Source organism: Sciurus vulgaris (genome assembly GCF_902686455.1).
Source record: "Sciurus vulgaris genome assembly, chromosome: 8".
NCBI lineage: Eukaryota > Metazoa > Chordata > Mammalia > Rodentia > Sciuridae > Sciurus > Sciurus vulgaris.
The window spans coordinates 115,730,884-115,752,370 of record NC_136468.1 but is presented as its reverse complement, the minus strand read 5'-3'; the positions used below and the strand labels follow the sequence as shown (position 1 = coordinate 115,752,370).

General features: G+C 41.6%; 1 pseudogene across 1 annotated transcript in view; it reads left to right on the top strand.

The window, feature by feature from the left end:
• The first annotated feature begins 257 nt into the window (after positions 1–257).
• Positions 258–21,487, top strand: part of LOC306667687 (sphingosine-1-phosphate phosphatase 1-like) — a 37,951-nt pseudogene continuing 16,721 nt past the window's right edge. Inside the window, exon 1 of the transcript in view lies at positions 258–475. The product of the transcript in view is annotated as a sphingosine-1-phosphate phosphatase 1-like (transcript). The remainder of the gene's footprint in view (positions 476–21,487) is intronic.

Sequence of the window (21,487 nt, the reverse complement as noted above, 5' to 3'; positions counted from 1 at the left end):
GCCTCATCCTCATTGCAGACCCAGCAGATTTGGGCAGCCCAACCCTGTCAGTCATTGGAGCTTATGCACCCAGAAACTCCACTTTGGATACCCATGCCAGCATCTGGACACTTTTCCCTGTCAGCCAGGCTGTGTGGCCCACTGGTACATCTACCCACTACATCTGCCTCTGCCTCTATAGCTGCCACACAGAGACCCAGTGCTATGGCCAGAATTGGCCCCAAGAACAGACATCCCTGGTCAACATGGGCTAAACAATGCAAGGATGGCAGTGTCAACCACCTCAATGGGAACAAGGAGGACAGATTGTCCCAGATCTGATATCTGCCATGGTGGCAACAAGCATCTGTCCTAAATGCAGAGGAAGCCAAGAACCAGACGGTGCTGTGGGGCAAGCTTGGACCTCACACCTATGGTGCCCCTACCAGGGTTCCTCCAAGAGGACCAAGGGACACAAGTTGAAGGGCAAACCCATGTAAGGATTCACTGGTGCCCCTACTTTTAGTACCATCCCGCTAAAGTTGCCCAAGCAGAAACCCCCAAGATCACCTCCAGGCACCAGCACCACTATGAGCTAGGTCTCATCCAGGTGCATGTCTATGCTGGTCTCTCACCCTGGCCGCTTTGCTTCTCATGGTGCCACAATGAAGAGGAGCCTTGCCTTTATGGCTCTCTCCTCATCCATCCAAGGCCCTGATGGATCATGGCAGGACCAAGAGAAAAAAGGATTCCCTAAGACAACAACCACCTTCTCCCTCGTGGGACCTGGTGTGAGCTCTTGTCCAGACCTCTGTGATCCTGGAGCATCCTGGAGACTCAGAGATACTGCATCATATTCCCACTCATTTCTTGGCAGCTAGCAGGTGACACCTCTTTTTTGGGCTTAGTGGCCAGAGTCCTCCCCACTACAGACAGAGGCCCTCCACCTGGCTCTCTCTGGGTTTCATCATTGTTTGAGTTCTTGGGAACTTTTGGGGTTTAGACTATTTGCTTGAATGGGGAACGTAGGAACTGGCAAGTTCATGGTACCAGATAGTGAAAAGAGATACAAGGTACACAGAAGAACCAAGGTATTATGGAAATCACTGTTGTCATTTGTAACTGTGGGAAATGCTAAGTCCTTACTATTAGGAAGCTTCTTGGGGAGAATTTCACTGACTGTTCTGCTTGTAGCTCTTAACCTTTGATTAAGAAAAAGATGAGTTACTGCTGGAATACCATGTGTCAGACTCAAGTGAGAGATGTTCTTTAAATAGGTTACTGAATTACTAAACCATTTTGCTGCTAGAATTTAGCATCAGTGTTAGGAAAATGGAATGGAATGCCACATGTTCTATCTTCCTTGTTTTACAAAATCAAGACTTTTCTGAACTTTTACAAAAGTGCTCTCCCCAAAAGGAGACACCTCTGCCAGAGAACAGCAGAGATGTCCAAAGGAACGATAAAAGTTGTAAGTCACTTTAAACCCTGATCCCAACAGGTCCTCCACTGCCCTCAGCTGGGCCTCAGTTGAAACTCCCTTCAGTTGATGGGGCCACTAGAACATAGGAGGGTGGTTATGAAATGCTTTCCCCTTTTAAGACAGGCCAGGGCACTCAATTTGGCCAAGACATCCACACAGCTGGGCAGAGAAATTCTCACTGAGACAGTACCTCATGGGAGGATCAGCTAATTGGTTGTCTCAGGGCCCATACCACACTCTGACTTCTGATCTGCTACATGGGAAGAATTCTAACTCTCCATAATGTCATGACCCTCATGTGGTGGAATCACTTTCTAGCCTCTTTGCCCACCTAGGCTCAATATATAGACTTTGCTAAATATCTGCATACTGCTAACAGTAGTCATCTCCTCTTAAACAATGCCAATGTAGACAGAGTCTGAGTCTTCAGAAGACCAACTCCCCAAACACTCCCTATCTAGCAGGAGTGATAGCACAGGTGAAACCAGATTGGAAATGAGATGAAATGATGACATGATGTGATTGGACCACTGGAATTAGTGTATCCTGCAAGCAGTGGGTACCCAAGGCAAGAGCCTCAACAAAATACAACAGCTATAGCAGGGAGCCACAGAGTACCCTATGGCCTACTTAAAAGAGTACATTTGACTTGCAGACACTATACCCATTTAGCCCCTGAAGCCCCTGAGAACATAGGGTTGGTCAATATGACCTTCATGGAACAAGGAGTTCCTGGGATCAGTCATGTATTTCCAAAAGTTGAAAGAACTATGGGGATGCACCCCTTCCTGTTGGTGGACAAAGCCCACAATGGCTGCAATGACCAGGAAATTAAAAAGGCCAAAATAGGCTGCTACTTTTGTCATCCAAAACATGCAAGCCTATGGATGGATCTAGACCTGGGGTCTTACCCCAAAAGGAAAATGACCTTACAAAAGGACCAAAGTGGCTACTGTAAGGAAAATGGGCACTGGAAGGAAAACTGCCCCAAAGACTTCCATAAAAAGGACCAGCTAAGTAAAGAGATGAGCATCAGATGCCAGCGGCATCTGACTTGCAACCTTTTATCTTCCCTTTGGACATCTCTGCTGTTCTCTGGCAGAGGTGTCTCTTTTTGGGGAGAGCACCTTTGTAAAAGTTCAGAAAAGTCTTGATTTTGTAAAACAAGGAAGATTGAACATGTGGCATTCCATTCCATTTTCCCTGCACTGAGGGTTTGCAGACCCAGGGGTCCCAATCATCATCTCCCCACAGAATCCCTGGGTATAGCCAGCAGTGGGGGACAAACCAGTAGACTTCCTAATCAATATAGGAGCCAGAAATAAGGACCTAATGACCTCCCCACAAGACACAAAATTCTAATGAGACTGCCTATTATAGGAGCAGCAGAAAAGCCCCAGGAGCAGGAATTCATGCAGTCTCTGGAATGCCACTGAGGAGACCTGCACTTACCCCACAGCTGCCTATATCTACCACAGTGCCTGGCTCCACTCCTCGGCAGGAATAGTTGTCTCCCATTATTGTTGTCATTGTTATTGTTGTTCAGTCCTTGGCAGATTTGGAATCAGGGTCATACTGGCCTTGTAGACTGAGTTTAGACAAGTTCTTTTCACTTCCATGTTATGGAATAGTTTGAGGAGCTCTGGTGTTAGTGCTTCTTTTAGATTCTGGTAAAATTCGGCATTGACTCCATCTGGACCTGAGCTTTATTTTCTTTGCTGTAAGACCTTTTATTCCTGCTTCAATCTCCTTGTTACTCATTATTTTGATTTTTTATATCCTCTTGGTTTAATTTGGTATGTCATAAGTGTCTATAAATTTGTCTATTTCTTCTGGATTCTCCAACATATTGACATATTGTTCTTCAAAGTTCTCTGTAATGATCCTTTGAATTTCTGTGGTACCTGTTATGGTACCAAGTCTCATTTTATTGATTTGGCTCTAATCTTTCTTTTGGTTAATTTAACTAAAGGTTTGTCAATTTTGTTTTATCCTTTTGAAAAAGGATCTTTTGTATTGTTGCTTTAGGTTTAATTTCATTTATTTCTGCACTTACCTTTATTATTTTTTACCTTCTAGTTATTTTAACTTGGTATGTCTAAATTTTTCTAAGATACGGAGATGCATCATTAGTTTATTAGTCTGAGATATCTCTCTTTTATTTGGTAGGCACTTACGGTTTTAAACTTCCTTCTTAGCACTGTTGACTCTGTGTCCCAGAAGTCTGGCTTGTTGGGTTTTCATATTCATTTGATTCTAGGAATTTTTAAACTAGCCCCCTAATTTCCTCAATGACCCACTTAACTATTCCTCAGCCAAATCAAAACACATTAAGACCAATTAACCAATTAACACCAATTAACTCATTTCCATGAGGAAATGTAAAACCGTTCTCAGGCTTAAGCCAAGGTAAATGTGCTGAAAAGGAGCAGCTCTTTTTTTTTTTTTTTTGTCATCAACCACAGATTTTCCAACTCACATTTAGGTTGTCCTCCATCTCTTCCCATTTATACTAGGATGCTTAATTTACACAGAGCCCTGTAGCCCGTCCCAGAAGGCTACTAATTGGAAAGACTAGAAGCAGGTGTTCCTTTTGGGTGCCTCCCTGCATTTCATTACATGAACTCCTTGTGACAATCCTTTCATCTTAAAGAGCAGGATGATTAATGCTCCCATATCAGATGTGCCATGTGAAACATGATACTTCTCAGTTTTTGATTGCTATTGACCAGGGTCATGGAGAGAATTCATATTGTTCTGCAAGGTGCTGTGGACTTCCTTCCAGTTGTGGGAAGCAAGCTAGGCTTGCTGTCCTCACTTCTTTATCAGGCTGGTGCTGTGCCCAAACCACAACCAGGCAATGGCCAGGCAGGAGCACAGGTGGGCAGTGGACTGTGAAGGGCATCACCTACCTTGGTTAATCCCCAGGCCCTGTGTGAGTGGGAATCAGCTTTCTGCTGGCAATCCCAGCTCAAATCACAATGTCTGCTGTCTGTACAGCAGGTAGGAAACACATGCATGTGCTTCCTTATGGTTGCCATAGCCCCTGGCACATGCCCTAAGATAAGTACCCCTAGTGCCACAAGGGTCATGGATGTAAGACAAGAAGAAAGCCACCCAAATATTCACTCGCGAGTGTTTATGAGACCACAAACTTGATTTTTCTGGCTTCAATACTTGGGAAGCAGATTGTTGGTCACAGGTAAGCTGCCCCTCCCAGCCTGCCCTGCTCCACCCCTCAGCTGTCACCCCAGACAGACACTAGGTGGCACTTACACTTCTGTTCTCAGCAGCTGTCCCCTCCAGTGTTCCCAGGATATGGGCAGGAAGACACACAGACTCAAACCCCAAAGCCCCCTCCTCATGCAGATTCTGTTCCCCAGCAGTTCCCCATGTGCAGGGTGTGGACAATCCCTGACAGTTCTGGGGTCCAGCCATGGGTGGAGGGGTCCCTGTCATTGCATTGGTGCTTGATCCTCAAACCCAGCACCTTCAACCCTACCCAGAAGTTCAGGGAACCTCACTGGGTCTGCCTGCTGGATCCACAGTCCAGGCACCAGTGTCCACCCCCCATCACTTACACACAGTCCCTGCACCTCTTCCTGCTCATATACTTTGCATGAGTGGCCCTTCCTGGAGAATCTATGACTGGGACACTCCATGGGGTACAGGTACACAGACACACAAGAGTAAGAACCAGTCCTTGCAAGGAGCCATGGTTGCCCTGATTTTCAATGTCATTCTCCAAAATCTGCCCAGGCAGAAACTCCTAAGATCACCTTTGGGAATCAGCACTACCCACAAAATGCTATTATGCCCTGGACATCAGTGGGATCTGGGAGCATAGACTTGCCTGCAAATCCGATACCTGTCTTTGTGGCAATGAGCCTCTGTCACAAAAGTAGAGAGACCCCATGCACCAGAAAGTGCTATGAGGCAAGCTTGGGCCTAAATACATGTGAAGTTCCTAATAGAAGCACCTCCATTGAGACCAAGGGACACAGACGAGGAGGAAACATGTGCAAGGAGCCACTGCTGTTTCTACTTCTGGTGGTAACCACAAAGACTGCTCAAGTAGAAATACCCAAGTTCAACTCTAGGAATCAGCACCACCCTAAGAAAGGCCACCTCCAGAGATCTAGGAGCATATACTTGCCCCCCAGATCTGATATCTCCATTTGGGGGCAATGTACATATGCTCCCAAAGAAGAGGGTCCTCAAGCAACAGATGCTGTGGGGTAAATTTGTCCCTGAACAACTGTACAGGCTGACCATCCCTCTGCATCCAGAGCATCTCCATAGTGACCAAGGGACAAAGAGCAACCTTGTACTTAAAGCCAGGGTGCCCTCCTTTTACTGCCATCCCCAAAGGGCCACCCAAGCAGAAAGCCCCAAGTTCACCTTGGAGTACCCACACCACTTCTAGCAAGGCTGCATCCAGCTGCACGTCTGTGTCGGCCTCTCACCCTTGCAGCTCTGCTTCTCATACAGTAACAGTGAAGAGAAACTTTGCCTTTAGAACCTCCTCATACATCCAGGGCTCTGCTGCATGTCACCAGGCCATCCTCTTCTGGGCAGGTCCCATTCCTGTGAGGTCCAAGAGGGAAAGGTTTCCCTAAGACAACATTCACCTTCTCCCTCGTGGGACCTGGTGTAAGCCCCATTTAGATGCATCACGCAGGTTGTGCCTTGACCTCTGTGATCCTGAGGCAAACTGGAGGCTCAGAGACACAACATCCCATTCTCACCCACTTCCTGGCAAATTTTCTCTCAGTAGGAGGCTGTCATCTTATTTGGGCTCAGTGCTCAGAGTCCTCACCATTACAGACAGAGACCCTACTGCCTCTTCTGTTGTCCTTATTAGAGCTCCTTGGAGCTCTTTGGGCTTAGACCATTTGCCTGAATGTGGCAAAGTGGAAATTGACAGGTTTGTGGTATCAGAGAATGAGAAGAGATGTGAAGGACACGGAGGAACCAGGTATTGGGGGGAACTCTGTTGTCATTTGTGCTATGGGAAATGCTGAGCCCATACTATCAGGAAGCTCCCAAGGGAGAATTTTCACTGATTGCTCTGCAACAGATCATGTGTGGTGGGCCCTCTGTTTACTCCTACAATGGGAAGGGAAGCACCTATCAGGTGTTGGGGGTTTCCTTGGGTTAATTGCTGTTGGCATATTCCTTGAAATCATTTCTGCTACTGTCTGTTCCAGTTGTGGTGATGAACCTGCAGTTTTTTATCCTCTTCTTAGAAACTAGTGCAGTTCCAGTCATGACTCAGGGAGAAGCAGGGACCAGGATCACAGCTGACCCTCTGTGGCATTCACCTCCCGTATTCTTGGCCATATGTGACCTTACAGGGTGTGGGTGCAACTGAGACTGAGGCCTCTTGTAGCTGCAGCATCCACAGTAGTTGTGGATTTCTTACCACTGTTGCTGTGTGGTGAGGGTCCAGGATGGAACTTTAGATCCTTCCTAGCCAAGCTACCTTGGGGATCGGTTGTTGGCTGGGGGACATTGTCCTTCACATTCCTTAACTTATAGTATACACCAAGGATTGAGCAGGATTGGGTCATGGTGGGAGCCATGTGCAATTCTTTGTGCTGGGCCAGAAGCATCACCCAGCAGAAGAGGAAGCACCCAGCATGAGGAAAGTGCTACACTTGGTCTGCAGCCACACAGAACAGGGGAAAATTTTAAAAATCAGTTGAGGTAAAAATCAAGACTAGTAACACATCTACCAGAAAAAAACAGGGAAATATGTAGTGAAATACAAAGTTAAAACTTACGCTAATAAAAATTTTTAAAGGAAAAAAGCAGGAAGAGCGAAAAGACATAAAAGAAGGAGAAAGAAAAGAAAGACAAACATTAACAACTAACAAGGGGAGAAAAGAGGCAATAGGGAATGCAAGAAATAGCTCAGGGAAAAAAGTGGGAAGTAGTTATAAGAAATGAAGAAAAGAAAGAAGACAGAAAAATTAAATATTAGGAAGAAGAGAAAAGAGAAAAGAAGAGAAAGCACAAAACAGCAACAACAAAACAGCATTACTACCACAAAACACATTCCTCTTGGCTAAGGTGCTCAAAGAGAGGGTAAACTGGATGTTTGCAACTGAGCCCAGTCAGAGCTCCTCACCATGTCTTCTTAGGGTGAATGCAACTTGGCCCACCCCCATTCTTTCCTAGGAAGTACTCATTAGGTGACTCCCAGGAATAGATTGTGACTGAAGGTACCTGGGATACCACCTTCTGTTTTGCACACAAGAAGGAATTGGGCAGGGTGCAGGCCATTTGTGCCAGGCACTCCAGGAGCAGGGTGCACTCCATGGCTGGAATGTGTCAGTCAGATAGTACAAAAAGCCCACCTTCCAAGATAGTTTCTCTGGAGCTGCTTCTGCTGTGTGCACTAAGGGTTGGGGTAATGCCAGCTCTGTGTAGAGAGCCACGAAGTCTCAAAGATCAGCGTTTGTGCTAGGGAGGATAGCATCAGGTTTCACACCACTTGCCACCTCCAGTTTGCCACTGCATAGAACTCTTAGTGAGTAGGCATCAGAATCTCTCCCTCCAGGGTTGAACTGAATCTCAGAGATGCCATCTATTGAGATGGTGCAGTGATATTTCTGTGGGGCCCCGAAGACAGAAAAATGCAAGGGTCTTTGAATTCAAAGAAGTTCAGATAACAGAGCCCTTCTTAAGATGGCTCCCACCTATGGCATCATGAGAATATGCAGGGAAGGGCAGAGAAATTCTCCAGAGCCACTTCACCAGGCACATCCCAGGTCCATCACATGTTTAGACTACGTTGCTGCAGAGCACTAAATCCTGTGCGTGTGATGCTCACTAGGACTCTCCACCTTTCACCTCTGCCCTTGCTGGGGAATCACTCCCCTGGCCTTGCTGTTCTTCCCTGTGATCACTGCTGGGTGCTCTCTTCCACAATTCACTGCATATGCAATGTCTTTGGGTTTTGCAGGTCTGTGCCTGCCCTCTATTGAACTCCAGCATTTCTGAATGGCCACCCACTTCCATAAGCAGCTACACTCTAGTTGTTTGGTTTCATCTTCTGGACAGGCAGACAAGTACCAGGTATCTCTACTCCACAATCTTTACCCTCTCACCTGAATTTGATTTAACTACATTTTCCTTGGAATATTTGGGAGCAAATGAAAAAAAGCTCAAGAATTGGGTATTCAGGAATTGAATCCATCTTCCCCACTGGAACCTAAATTCTCAGTGTCACTTTACTATTGAGAGGTTTGGGTTTGTCAAAATTGATTACATTCACCAAGTCCTCATTGTGGGCCAGATATGTTAACAAAATTTGCCAGACCAAACCTCAAAGGATGAGGATCATTGTAGGCATTAAAAAGGTGACCCAAACATGCCAACTCTGTGCCTAAAATAATGTGAATACAAAATAGCCACCAAGAAATTGTGGGGCCTGATGTCACAGGTCATATGCCTTGAAGACTGGCAAGTGGAATTCACCTGAATGTCCCAGAATGGTAGAAATTTAAGAAAAAGATGACTAGCTTTCAGTTACAGTATCCCCAGTTAAGTTGAGACATATCCTTCAGGAAAGAAAGGTCTCAGAAGTGCCTTGAGACTTACACACCTCAGACATTATTCCCAGGTCTCATATACCTGACTACATACAGGTAATTCTGAACCTGTATTTGTCTCCAAAGTAATTAAACAGCTCAGTAAATCTTGAGTTCTTTGGAGACCATGTGATGCTTTGAGACCTCAATGGATAGGGAAGACAAAAAAGATGAACCAAACCCTAACTCTAGCAAAAGTATGTCAGGAAAATAGTCTGATATAGGAAGAGATATTGCCTACTGCCCTTCTCCACATAAGGATGGACCTCAGAAGTGGGCTGCAATTGAGCCATCATGAGGTTTTATATGGGAGACCCTTTCAGACATTGCTAAGAGGGGTGTTTTCTCCACATTGAAAATGTGAAGTAAACATCAAATATTCTGTACAATGGCTTACATTATAACTTCAGTGCAGGAATTTGCTTCCCCTGGGACCTGACCCCTATCCTCAGGACCCTCCACATTTTTCCCAACCAGGAGATCCAGACCTGTGAAGACATGGAGGAACCAGTCATCAGAGGAGCAACTCATGGAAAAGCGGACAGGCCTTTGTGATATACTCCTAGTTGCTCAGACATTGCTAAATCTTACAGGTATTAAACCATAGCTTCACCACCAGATCATGACTCCTGTCATCATCCCGGGCACCCACAATCACCTGGTTGTTTGACACCCCTCTAGAGAGCCTGAAATATCTCTTCAGTTGGTAAATTCAGATGGGACATCTAAACTAATTATATGGTGTATTATTGTTCCTCTTTACCTTCTCTATTCTTTCCCAAGCCACAATCACATTCACTTGATTAGGCTCTCACAGTTTCTTGCCTTCAGCTTAAAGTTGAGAGGTGGAAATGTGGAGAGTTTCATCTCTTGGCCACTGGTAGACTGATGTGGAAAATTTAGACAGCCAATCTAAATCCACAGCAGCAGTTTTCTAAGTGACTTAAGTAATGGAGAGTTTGTATTTTCCCATTCCTAGTGAAAAATACTTGCTTCCCCCTTCTAAGAAGCAAAGTGTTCATGGTTTCAAAATCAAGGCTGAGACCAGACAACAAGTTTTTGCTCTAGTACAAGAAGAGGTTCACACCACTCCGGGCAAAGGCTGTGAGTATGTGATAGAGCCAGATGAATAACTACAGGACAAGTTCAATGGGATGATATCTGCCTAATAAATTGATGCACTAAATTACGTTTGTGGGATTTCCCAGAGAATAATTGGACTCCCCAACAGAGATGGTATGCAACTGTCACTCCAAATGATTCTGTGTGCCTTGGCCTATGGATTCATTTCTGAAAAATGGGAGTTTCCACTGTCTTAGTGAAAACATTTCTTGAGTTTAAGGCATGGTGGCCCAGGATCTAGTGCATCCATTGGAAGAATAAAGGGAAGTCTTTTTCTTGCTGTTGGAGCTGCCACTGTCACCTGCCTTCCTGACCACAGTGCACTGTACCATCCCTCACATCCATCAGGGATTTCCATACCATGTTTAGTCTTTGCTAATGACGCCATGTCTTTTTTAGGCTTTCTGATGTTAATAAGTCTTATTCCAATCACCCAAGTGGACATCTCACCCAGTGAATAAAGGCCTGGCATCAGAACACCTGGACCAGGAAGAACAAAAACAGAAAACTCACTCTTGTTCTGTAACGTAGGAAAACATTCATTCTAGGATGTAACATATTCTTAAGTGATTTGTGGCATCCTGCTTTGAAAAAGGAGGAGGAAATGTTGAGTACATCTCTTCCCTCTTTTAGGAATAGGGTTGTCAGGAGCCTATTTTCCATGTGAACATGCAAAGTTTATCAGATTTTAGTTCTAAAGAATAACTCAAATGCTTCCAATTTGTGGGCCTATATATATGGAGTTTCGCGGTCATCTGCTCCTCCAAGAGCAGAACAAACTGAAAATGACTACTCTTTTCAGCCTCATCAGAGGATTGAGGTCAAAGGGTCAACCATAGCTCCCCAAATTGGTGTGGCTGGAAAATCTAGACCGTTATCTTAACCGAGCAGGAAACTCTGCTGGAGCCTGTAGTTGGGTAGGAAAACTGACACTGTCATTGGAAGTGACTGGAGGTGCAGTGCTGTCAAGCTGAACAAATAAAAGGCCCCAGGGAAGAGCCAGTCTTGTGGACCTCTTCATACTTTCATGCATTTACTTCAGTTACCCTACTGGCTTTTCAGGATGAACATCAGAGAATGGTAGCCTCTTGCTTCCAGTAGGTAAAGAAAAAAATGGAAGCATTAGGATCTGTGTCCATCTGGCTCTGTTCTCCTTTTTATGAAAAGAACGTATGCCCACAGGAGAAACCACCTGAGTAGAGAATAACCAGTTTAGATTGTGACAGGGTCTCCTTAGACTGGGGAGTGGAAAGGATCCAAATCTAGCCTCTCTAGCCTTTCACCTGGGAGAAGGGAAATATGTAACTCCAGTTCCCTTTGTATTTCCTGTCACACCAGAGGAGGAGGAATAAGAAGGACTTGTGGAGTCACAGTCCAGGGTTTCAGGCTCACTCATTGACTAGTCACAGGATAAAACAAGACTTTCCTCTCTCCACACCTCACTCTTTGTCCCTAGAACCTCCATATACTAACAGCAGGTTTCAACAGAAGGAATGGGAAGTTTCAGATAGCATGAAAAAGAAATCCCTATGGGAAAACTAAAGTCACAACTAAATTAAAACAAATACATCATAAGCTAACACACCTCAATTCTGAATCAGAAAAATTAAAAAAAAAATCACACTAAAGATCTTTTTGCCTCACTACTTTTTTCTCTGTACATCGCACCCACATCAGGACTAAATGTGAAAAGCCATACTAAGAGAAATAAAAGCATCATTTGAAGGAACAGGGCTAGCATTAGAACCACACTGAGATACACAACTATGTGAGGCTTTCCCAACTGAAAATTAAAGTAACTGTGATTAACACACTACATCTCTAATGGAGGAAGTAGGAGACATGCAATATTAGCAGAGAGAATATGTGGTTTGAAGAGGTAGAGCAAACCTTGGAACCAGGTTCAGATATCGCAGAGATATTGGCATTTTAAGACCAGAGATTTAAAATGGCAATAGTCACTGTGTGCATGCGCTAATGTGAAAGGCACACAGCATGCAAGACCTGGTGAGGAGGCAGGGCAGTAGAAACTCTTATAAGAACGAAAACATGAAGTTTAGAAGTAAAGGCACTGGAATTCGAAGATGGTGGACTATAGGCTGTGTTGCTTGTTGCTCTGAAACTCAGGTTTGAAGCAGAGGAAAACCTGTTTCTCTGTGAGGCAATCTTTGCTGCTTATCCATCCCCTGCTGTTTACCTCATTAGTCCACTAGTCCACATGATCACCTGCCGTCTGCCAGCATATTGCCTGCATTTTGAGTGCAGATTGCTCACTGACTGCCACCTATCATCCGGCATTTGCCCGTTTACCTGCCTCTTGCAAGTCCATCACCTGCCTTTCACCTACCCATCACCACCACCCAAGATCCACCTGCTGATTGTCCATCAGTAGCCTGCAGACTGCCCACGACTGCCAGTGGAGTGCCAGCTGCCTGCTGTTACCTGGAAGTCCATTGTCACAGTACCCACAGGTGTTGTTACATGTGGTTGCTGCCATTTTGGAACAACTGCCAGGACTTGCAGGACCCCTATCCTGACTGACCTAGCCCTGCGTTCAAGACCCCCTGCCCAACCGACTGTGCCCCATATGAACCTGGTGCCCATGCCCTGCCCTGCAGTTCCCCATTTGCCAACACATCTGGAAGCCAGTGCAGCCATCTTGGATTATCCTGGAAGCAGAAGCTGCCAGCTTTAGGTGGGGCAAATCCCATCCTGAGACATCTGCTGGAGACTGGCAGCTCACTGTCAGTTACCTCTCATACATCAGGCTACTGAAGACTGGGAAGTTTGAATACTATATAACTGTTGTAGTGTAAATTTATTTTCTCCTTTTTGAAAAATTTCAAGTTTTTATTTCTTTATTTTTTTAATTTATTTCTTTATTTTTCTCCATCTTCCTTTTGCTTACCTGTTTCCACAGTGTCTCTTCCCTTTTTTTCATGCTAACAATCGACTTCCTTTGATTCCACTTTTACTCTTCCTACAATCTAGTACTTCTGTATACTCTTTTCTTATCCCATTAACAGTTACATCCTACACCCCTCCCCATCCTCTTTGTTCACCATTAGAAACTATAGATCTCATTGCAAATCTATTTGCTATACTGTAGATAATAATTGAACTCATCCTCTCTGTTTATTATGGCAATACTGTTAACATCTTCATAGGGGCTCTTTGGTTTAGGGCTGCATATTGTTTGTACTGGGTGCTGCTAATATCAATCTCCCCCTTAAAGAAGAGATTTTGGAAACTTGCAGGGCCACTATAAGCCTGTTTGGGGGAAAACTGCAATACCTCAGATCTGCACTGCTAGAGGAGAAGATAAATGAACATCATGAAAAAAAACAAGGGAAGAAAGTGTTCCAAGCAAACCTAGGTTCTATATTAATAGAATGACAGCATGGTAGAAGAAATGTCAGAAAAGGAGTTCAAAAGTAAAAGCAGTAACATGAGTGGGCTTTGCATACATGGGCTCCTCTACAGAATTCACAGTGTCAAGGGAAGAATCTGAGACCAAGAATCTGAAAGAGTCATTTTAAATGAACTCAGCAAACCCTGAGAATCACAGAGAAATAACAAAGAAACTTGCCAGAAAAGGTGAAACAAGGGATTCAAGTAATTTTTATTGTTTTTTCTTTAGTTATACATGATAGTATAATTCATTTTGATATAATTATAAAAGCATGGAATATATCATGTTCTAGTTCAGTTCCCAGTACTTCCCCTACCCCTCTCCTCCTCCCACCCCCTGCTTCCTTCCTTCTATAGATCTTTCTGCAATTTGCCTATAGTCATTTTTAAAATTAATTTCTTGTGGTTGTACATGAGGGTGAGATTCACTGTGGTACATTTGTATACGTACATAGGAAAGTCATGTCAGATTTATTCCACTGTCTTTATTTCATCCCTCCTCCCTTCCCCTCATTGTCCTTTGTTTACTCCACTGATCTTCTTTTTTTATCCTCCCCCTTATTGATGGATCTGGAGACTATCATGCTAAATAAGCCAGTCCCAAAAAAACCAAAGGTCAGTTTTTTTTCTCTAATATGAGGAAGCTACTCAAATCATTGTTTAAAATCACACACAAACCCTGAAACCCACAATAAATTAGCTCCAGGATATACTGAGTCTCAGCAGCAGAATGCAGCAAGCAGAGCAAAGAATCAGTGAGCTCTAGTACAGTCCTTTTATAAAAACCATAGAGGAGAAAAAAGAAAGAAATGAAATGAAAAAGGGTTAATGGTCTATGGAATAGGATTAAGAAGGCAGATGTATGACACATTGTCTTTGAAGAGGAGGAGACAATTACAAAGGTGTAGCTCATTTATTCCAACTAATACCAGAAATGTTTCTTAACCTGAAAATAGATGAAAGTACTGATGCACAAAATAGGTCAAAGTTCACCAATGAGATTCAACCCCAATTTTACTATCCCAAGGCAGATAATAGGAAAACTCTCAAAAATCAAAGATTAAGAGAGGGTCCTGAGGGCATCAAGAGAAAGAGGCAAAACTTCTATGGGCATTCCAATATGCCTGGAAATAGACTTCTCAGCAGAAGTTTTACAGGCCTAAAAGGAATGATATGATACATTTGAAGTGTAGAAAGAGAAAAAAACTACCACCCAAGATGACTGCACCCAGCAAAATTCTCCTTCAGACATGAAGAAGAGATACTTTCCCAAACAAATGAAGGAATTTGTCCCCACCAGACTTGTCTTATAAACATGCTAAGTGGATCCCCTCATAATAAAAGAAAAAAATAAAGCATATGTGTAACACAAAAACAGGCAAAGGTATAAAACTCACTGGCAATAGTAAGTACACAGGCACTTTAAGAATAGTTGAGTAGTATAACCAGGACATATAAACACTTATGCATATGGCCCACAGATGAAAAGACAAAACCATTAATGACAAGTTATAATAAGTTTTTAAGGAATAACAAAGACAAGTATGTCTATAGCATATGTTATGCTATAGACAAGAGTGAACTATTAAAAATTATTAAAGTCATATCAAGGAATAGAAAATATAAACTAAGTAGATCATACTATCAAAAATTCAAAACATGGGATGGGGATATAGCTCAGTTGGTAAAGTGCTAGCCTTGCAAGCATCAAAGCCCTTTGTTCAATTCCCAGCACTGCAAAAAAAAAAAAAAAAAAAAAAAAAAAAAAATTCAAAATTCAAAACATGGGGTGGCTGGAGTCAAATTATGAAGTTTTTTTTCCCTTTTTTCTTTAATCAAATATATCAGTTATTTGTTTAAATAGACTTGTTATAAGATGTTTTTTGTAAGCCTCATAGTAACCACAAAACCAAAACCTATAATACATACACTAATGTCAAAAGCAACCAGATATAAAGCAACCATACAGTGTATCACTTAAGCACAAGAAAAACTAGCAAGAGAAGAAGGATGTATGTCACAATGAGTAAATAAGCACCAAACTAACAGTACTAAGTCATTACCTATCAGTAGTTACCTTTATATAAATGCTTTAAATTCTTCAATTAAATGACATATAGTGATGGAATAATAAAAAAATAATTCCCAACTACACGTTGCCTATAAGAGGCCCACTTCATCTGCAAGGACATACATAGACTAAAATTGGAGGGATGGAAACAGATATTCCATGCAAACACAAACAAAAAGGCAGTAGGAATAACCATGTAGGTAAGATAAACTTCAAGTCCAAAACTACAAAAAGAGAAAAGAAGGCCATTATATAATGAGAAAGGGACTAATACAGTAAGAGGAAATAATGATTGTAAATATACATGGACACAACCGTGGATTGCACAAATTTATAATACAAACATTAACAGACTTAAGGGGAGAGATAGACTACAATAAAATAACAAAAGAGAATTAAGTCCCCACTTTCATCAATAGAAAGATCATCCACATAGAAAATCAACTAATAAAAATGAAACATTGGATTTAAACTGAATACTAGAAAAAAATGCATCGAATGGATATTAATGGAGCATTCTATCCAACACCTGCAGCATACACATTCTTTTCAATGAGATACGGCACATTCTGCATGTTAGATCATATGTTATGCTATAGACAAGAGTGAACTATTAAAAATTATTAGTCATATCAAGTATCTTTTCTGACAACATTTGAATAAAATTCTGTATCAATAATAGAATTATTGGCAAATTAATAAATGAATGCAAATAAGGCACATGAAACTATCTGGACTGGACCAATATGTTAGTCAGCAGAACAAGTCTCACTATAGTTTAAAAGCTCAAAATCATATAAACTATCTTTCCTCACTGCAATGGAATGAATCTTAAGTTAATAACAGAAGAATAGGAAAATTAAAACAATACATGGAAATTAAACAACATACAATTAACCAATAGTCAGTCACAGAAAAAAATCTTTATTTTGAGATAATTTGAGATAAAATAAGTGGAAACACAGCTTATCAACTTATTGAGAACAATGCTCGGACGGAACTTTTAAATGCTCACAGTGAAGAGGAAGAAGCATCTAAAATCAATAACCTTATAGTAGAATTTCTCTATCAGAAAAGGTAGAGTAAGCTATGCCAAACCAAGCAGAAGGCAGGGATTAATGATAATTAGAGTGAATACTAATGAAATATAATGCTATAAAAGCAATGAGGAAAACAAAATCAAAAGCTCATCTTTTTTTTGGAGGGGGGGGGGTTGCTGGGGATCGAACCCAGGGCCTTTTGCTTATAAGGCAAGCACTCTACCGACTGAGCTATCTCCCCAGCCCCAAAAGTTCATCCTTTGACTACATCAAAAGTAGCAAATTGTTAAAATCAGAAATGCAGTGGGGAAGATTCCTAGCAATGTTTTAGAAATTCTTTTTCCATAAAGGTTTATGAGAAAATACTATAAATTATTGCATACAAACAACTTAATATGAAATGGATAAGTTCCTCAAAACCACTAAAACTGACTCAAGAAGTGAACGAAAGGAGGAACAGAGGAATAACAAAGACAAATAACAAAGAATCAATAGTTAAAAACTTCCCAACCAAAAAACACCATGAAAGATGATGTTATTAATGAATTCAACTAAGAACTTAAAGAAGAATTTACACCAATCATTCTCAAATATTCTAATAAATATAAGAGGGAACAATCTCTGACTCACTGTATTTGCCCTGCATTTCCCTGACAGCAAAACCTGACAAAGAAATAACAAAACAAACAACAACCACAGCCCATCACACTTAATAAATGTACTCAAGTAAATGCTAGCAAAACAATTCCAAAAAATCAGCAAAAGTATTATATACATCACGATCATGAGTGGTTTATCACAAGAATGAAAGATGGTCATAAACCATCCAATTCAATCAATGTACTATACCATGTTAACAGAATGGAGGGGAAAAAAGAGATCATGTCAACAGATGCAAGAAAGCATTTGTCAAAGCCCAACACATTTTCATGATGAAAACTTCAATGAAACAAAATTGAGCCAATTATATTGTTCTCATAAGTACATTCCCAAATATGTGACAAGGAATCCTAGTAACATGCATAATTGTAATGTACTAATAAAAATACTACAACTAACTGAGAATTCAAGACAACTCCCTCATCTTAATAAAGGGTCACTAACACTCAATAGTTAAAAGCCAAATCTTTCCCCCTAAGGAATAAGATGAGGATGCTCACTTTCACCACATTAGTTTAACACTGTATTAGAAATCCTAACCAAAGCAACTATGCAACAAAAAGGGATAAAATACATCTAAGTTAGAAAAGAAGTGAAATTATCTCTAGTCTGTGAAGACATGACTTTACGTATAAACAATTCTACAGAATCAACACAGAAATTGTTAAAGATAATAAACCATCAATGTTTCTGGATAAAAGACCAACATACCATGCAAAATAATTCATTTCTGAATACTAGCAATGAACAATCCAAAAGGAAGTGAAGAAACCAGTTTCCTTTACAACAGCATCAAAAAGAATAACTGACAGATGATCCCCAATTCATAATGGTTCCACTTAAAAGTTTTCAACTCTATAATGGTGCAAAAGTGATGTGAATTCAGTAGGAACTGTGAATTAGGCATTTCCCTGAGCAGCAACGTGCAATATGATAGTGTCTTGAGAAGCTCCACAGTTGCAGTGAGCCACAGCTCCCAGCTGAACCAGGCGATCACCAGTACAATGCAGTGTTGAGTGAATAACCAGTACAAGGTATTGTGTTTCCCAGCTGTGATATTCAGTAGGTTAAGTGTATGAGATGCATTTGCAACTTAAGGATATTTTCAACCTGCAAAGAAGTTTTCAGGACATAACCCCATCACAAGTTGAAAAGCACCTACACTTATAAATTTAACCAAGCATTCGCAAGTCTCTCTCACTGAAAACTATAAGATAATTCTCAAAGGAATTGAAGAAGACCTAATAAAACTGAGCCCCAATAGACACCGCACCCTCATGGTGAACATGGGACTCAGCACCATAGATGTCCTTGTGTTTGGAAGCACTATTTCCCCCAAATTTCCCCCAGGACCCACCCAGGCAGCATCCCCTCATTGCAGAGAAAGTTGTGCTCAGGTGCATGCACACACCCACCTTCACTCCTGGCACCCTGCCTTTGGCCTGGGCACAGCAAGGAGCAACTCTGTATTTAGGCTCCCACAGCACCTGACCAGAGTGAGTTGGACACAGAACTGTTGGACCATATACCAGCCTAATTTTCTCTGAATCAGAAGGCAAAACATGAGGTCTAAAAATCAAACTGATCTAAAAGAACAGCTTTCTTGGGAATCATCAAGTTTTCCTATCTCTTTACTCCCCAGCCTGGGTCTTATGCTCTGTCTAGATTTCTAACACAAACTTATCTCAGATCTCTTCCTTTCTCTAGTCAACTGGAGGTCCAAGACTCTAAGCTGGTATGAGGGGAAGGAGACAGACATGTCCACAGGTTTGAACTGACATGGTCTGCCTCTGATCCAGTTTCCATGGGAAGCCAGATGTAGCCTTCTTTTATGCTTTTCACTGGAACTTAAAGTGTATAGAGGAAGGAAGGAGCAGCATTCACTTTCTGGTACCATTGCAAGGGGTCACACATTTCTCTCCATCTCCATTTTGCTTAACATTAAGAAGAGGTGCCCTGCTCCTGACCCCAAAGATCTGTTTCCCCAGGCAGTGTGCAGGTTCCTCACTGGGTCCTTGGACAACAGTAAATGGGATGCTGGCCAATCCAGCTTAGCCTGCAGAACAGTCCCTGAGGGGGTCCAGGGTGCTACTGTTGGCCGACTTCCCAGGTCATTTCATTGCTACTGCTGCCTGGCCCATTTCCCTGTAGCCTGGGAGCAGGTGGGATGTCCACTGCTGCCTACACTTCCTACCTCCCTATACTCCATTTTTCTCCTTGTTTTTCTTCTCAATGTTTTATAAATAAACTTTTTTCTTGCTTATTTATGGAATTTTCAATGTCGGTGCTCTGTAAATCAAGTGTGGAGAAGATACTGATATGAAGGAGTGGTGATGTGTGAAGCCAGCAATAACTATTTAAAGCTTCCTGAGATTCAGTAACAGTGTAGAAAATAGCACAACCTGATGACTCTGAGTGCTCACACCCAAATTCTTAAACACATTTTTGAATTTAAAGGTAAATCAAGGGTGGAGGAAGTGCTGATGAATATTAAACAGATATGTGGCACGTGGACAGAACCAGGTTCAACACTACTGAAGTGATCAAGGGAAAGAGCATAGTATGATCCATGTAATGGATTAGAGTTGAAGACTTCAATATAAATCATGTTCGCTTTAATGAGGATATAGGGCCACATATACAAATAATTGAAGATTCCTACATAAACACAGATGAATAAGCACAGGTTAACATTCACACATCAATTTCCTAACTATGTCAGCTGAAAGGGCCCAGAAGCAACAAAACCCTATAGCAACAACTCCACCCAGCAACACAAACTTGGTTTCTATACCATTCTCCATCAAGCATCCAAATCCCTGAAAAAATAGGTGATTCTAAACAAGGACTGAAAATATATAAGATGAGCAAAGAACTATATACAGTGCCAGAAAAGTCAGGAAGTGAAGAGAGAGCCAGAAACACACACACACACACACACACACACACACACACACACACACACACACACACAGAGAGAGAGAGAGAGAGAGAGAGAGAGAGAGAGAGAGAGAGAAGGATGTATGTCAATCAATCAACAAATATATGAAGAAATTTTCAACATCTCTAGCAATTAGAGAAGTGCAAATTAAACTAAAATTTCATCTCACTCCAGTCAGAATGATAATTATCAAGCATACAACCAACAATAAATGCTGGCGAGGATGAAGGAAAAAGCTGCAATTGTAAAATGCAAACTAGTGCAACCATTACATAAAGCAGTATGGAGATTCCTCAGAAAACTTAGAATGGAACCACCATTTGACCCAGTTATCCCAATCCTCAGTTTGTACCTGAAGGACTTAAAATCAACATACTACAGTGACACAGACACATCAATGTTTATAGCAGGTCAATTCACAATAGCTGAACTATGGAACCAACCTAGATGCCCTTCAATAGAAGAATGGATAAATAAAATGTGATATATATATATAGATATATATCACATGTATATCATATATATATATATATATATATATATGATGGCCTATTACTCAGCTTTAAAGAAGAATGAAATATGAGATTCTGGCATTTGCTGGTAAATAGATGGAGTTAGAGAATATCATGCTAAGTGAAATAAGCCAAACCCCCAAAACCAAAGGTCAAATGTTTTCTCTGATGTGCAGAAGCTAATTCACAATAAAGTTGGGGAGGGGGGATAGGGAAGAACAGAGTTTATATTAGGTAGAGGAGAGTGAAAAGAGGGGATGGGTTATGGGGGTAGGAAGGATAGTAGAGTGAAACATACATTATTACCTCATGTACATATTTCTGCATGACCAATGTGATCCTTCAGTATGTATAATCAGAAAAATGAAAAATTATACAAAATTTATGTATGATTTATCAAAATGCATAAATGTATTCTACTGTCATGTATAACTAATTAGAATAAAAAATAGCTGTATGTCAATGGGATAATGGAGCCAACTAAAAGAATCCCATGGCCAAAGATGGAACAATCTGAGCCACCAAAGTAATATCTGATTATAACCCAAGTTATAAAACAAATATCATGAGTTTGTGCTAACCTAATTTATTGGACAAGTTAAGAAATAGTATGAGACAAATATTATCTCCTGCAAAATAATTTCAAATAATTTATGTAAAATATCTTGAA